The following is a 3,053-nucleotide window of genomic DNA, read 5'->3' on the forward strand; positions in this document are numbered from 1 at the left end:
GCGGAAAGCGCATCCCGACGTGACATAACTCCTTTGACACACTGACGCTGCCTCGGGCATCCACGTCCTACGGTCGATATCAACGAACCTCACCCCCCCCCCCCCCCCCCCCCACAACACGCCATCCCATACCACATTGTGTACCGTACCCAAACCTAACGTGTACTGTACTACAACGCAATGTGTACCATAACACAACCCAGTTTGTACCTTAACCTAACCTATGTCACCTTAACCTAACCTATGTCACCTTAACCTAACCTATGTCACCTTAACCTAACCTATGTCACCTTAACCTAACCTATGTCACCTTAACCTAACCTATGTCACCTTAACCTAACCTATGTCACCTTAACCTAACCTATGTCACCTTAACCTAACCTATGTCACCTTAACCTAACCTATGTCACCTTAACCTAACCTATGTCACCTTAACCTAACCTGTGTTGCACCTTAACCTACCTCAATTTGCACCGCAATGTAACTCAATTTGCACCGCAATGTAACTCAATTTGCACCGCAATGTAACTCAATTTGCACCGCAATGTAACTCAATTTGCACCGCAATGTAACTCAATTTGCACCGCAATGTAACTCAATTTGCACCGCAATGTAACGCAATTTGCACCGCAATGTAACGCAATTTGCACCGCAATGTAACGCAATTTGCACCGCAATGTAACGCAATTTGCACCGCAATGTAACGCAATTTGTACCGCAATCTACCCCCATGTTGTGCCTTAACCTAACCCACGTTGTGCCTTAACCTAACCCACGTTGTGCCTTAACCTAACCCACGTTGTGGCTTAACCTAACCCACGTTGTGGCTTAACCTAACCCACGTTGTGGCTTAACCTAACCCACGTTGTGGCTTAACCTAACCCACGTTGTGGCTTAACCTAACCCACGTTGTGGCTTAACCTAACCCACGTTGTGGCTTAACCTAACCCACGTTGTGGCTTAACCTAACCCACGTTGTGGCTTAACCTAACCCACGTTGTGGCTTAACCTAACCCACGTTGTGGCTTAACCTAACCCACGTTGTGGCTTAACCTAACCCACGTTGTGGCTTAACCTAACCCACGTTGTGGCTTAACCTAACCCACGTTGTGGCTTAACCTAACCCACGTTGTGGCTTAACCTAACCCACGTTGTGGCTTAACCTAACCCACGTTGTGCCTTAACCTAACCCACGTTGTGCCTTAACCTAACCCACGTTGTGCCTTAACCTAACCCACGTTGTGCCTTAACCTAACCCACGTTGTGCCTTAACCTAACCCACGTTGTGGCTTAACCTAACCCACGTTGTGGCTTAACCTAACCCACGTTGTGGCTTAACCTAACCCACGTTGTGGCTTAACCTAACCCACGTTGTGGCTTAACCTAACCCACGTTGTGGCTTAACCTAACCCACGTTGTGGCTTAACCTAACCCACGTTGTGCCTTAACCTAACCCACGTTGTGCCTTAACCTAACCCACGTTGTGCCTTAACCTAACCCACGTTGTGCCTTAACCTAACCCACGTTGTGCCTTAACCTAACCCACGTTGTGCCTTAACCTAACCCACGTTGTGCCTTAACCTAACCCACGTTGTGCCTTAACCTAACCCACGTTGTGCCTTAACCTAACCCACGTTGTGCCTTACCCTGCTCTGTAATTGGCATATGACACGTTACATTAATGTATTGTTGTCCAACCGCAACCGGCTCAGAATGTTGTGTACACAGCTATGTGTCATCTCCCCATAACAGCTGCATTGCAGTGTGGTACGCCATAGAGACGTGTGGGAGTAATGGACGCAGTGGATGGCGATCAGCATGAGCCGTCTGTTCATGTAGTGGCGCGTGTATGCAGACGTAGTAGTCTCTTCTCACACAATGTGATAGCACGGTGCCCCGCGTTCCACATCTGCGACATGCTACAGAGGCCGGTTGACAGTTGGTCGCGCAATGGAGATCGCATATGTACGGGGGCACCTTCCACGTGCCCTCTAGTCGGGCACATTTTGTTGCGTGGATGTGAGCGAATGTAGTGTGTCTTGACACCTGACAGGCAGGCATGCAATAATAGTTGACTTTGCAAACGGGGATGGACGTGTACGTTTACTGGTGACGTTACGCAAATGAACAACTGGTAACCCGTTGTGGTGCGGTTGATCTTGCTGGAGGTACATCTGTGAGGGCAACGATCGGTACAGCTACGAAGCGGTCCCCACCATACCAACGAACGTGAATGTGAATCTGGGTGTGAAGCGATACGCGGCTGTGGGTGGGTGGACTGTCCCCGGCCGGTGAGGGGGGGCCGCCCGGCGTGCTGGCCGCGCGGTGCGTGGGCGCACGCGCTACAGCCGGCTGGTGGGGGCGCCCAGTGGCAGGCGCGCCGGCCGACGGACGCGGCAGGCGGCGCAGCTGCGCGCCGGGGCACCCTGCGCGCGGCGCCGTGCAGCCAAAGTGGGTCCTCGCGGACCCGGTGCGAAGCGCGGTGGACATCTGCAGTGTGCTGGTCCGATTGAGGACTGTGTGCGTTGAGGATGCGCCGCCGCCCGGCACTCGGCGCCGCGACGCCGTCTGCTGCTCGGTCGCCCCAGCGGTTCTCGCTGGTGGTTTGTATCGCAGTTGTGCGGACGTGTTGGCACGTGCGCTGTGCTGGGAGAGTTCGCTTCGGCACCCACGTGGGGCCTTTGCCCTTCTGTGGCGCTGGCGTTGGAGCTGCCGGTCACCGTAGGTGGCGCGTGTTGTCTCCCGCCGGCAATGCCACGACAGCACGCTCCCGGGCCTCTGTCGGCAGCGGCAAGCTCAGTTGGGAGCACGGGTGGTCGCACCTAAAGCGTCTACTCGCCTAACTCCGGGCGATTGCGCCTCTCTCGAACCCGACCAAGTACTTAGGACCGGCGCTGCGCGCCGCCGGGACCTGAGAGGGTTTCGAGGTGTATTGTGCAGGGGAGCCCAGCCTCCTCCTGTTTGCAGAATAATTGAGCGGACGCTTGCGTGTTCGCGCGGGCCCCCGGGACACACTCCCGGGCGGCCGGCTGCTCAGCTCTAGTTGACGCAGC

This window comes from Schistocerca cancellata, unplaced genomic scaffold (assembly GCF_023864275.1).
Source record: "Schistocerca cancellata isolate TAMUIC-IGC-003103 unplaced genomic scaffold, iqSchCanc2.1 HiC_scaffold_491, whole genome shotgun sequence".
NCBI lineage: Eukaryota > Metazoa > Arthropoda > Insecta > Orthoptera > Acrididae > Schistocerca > Schistocerca cancellata.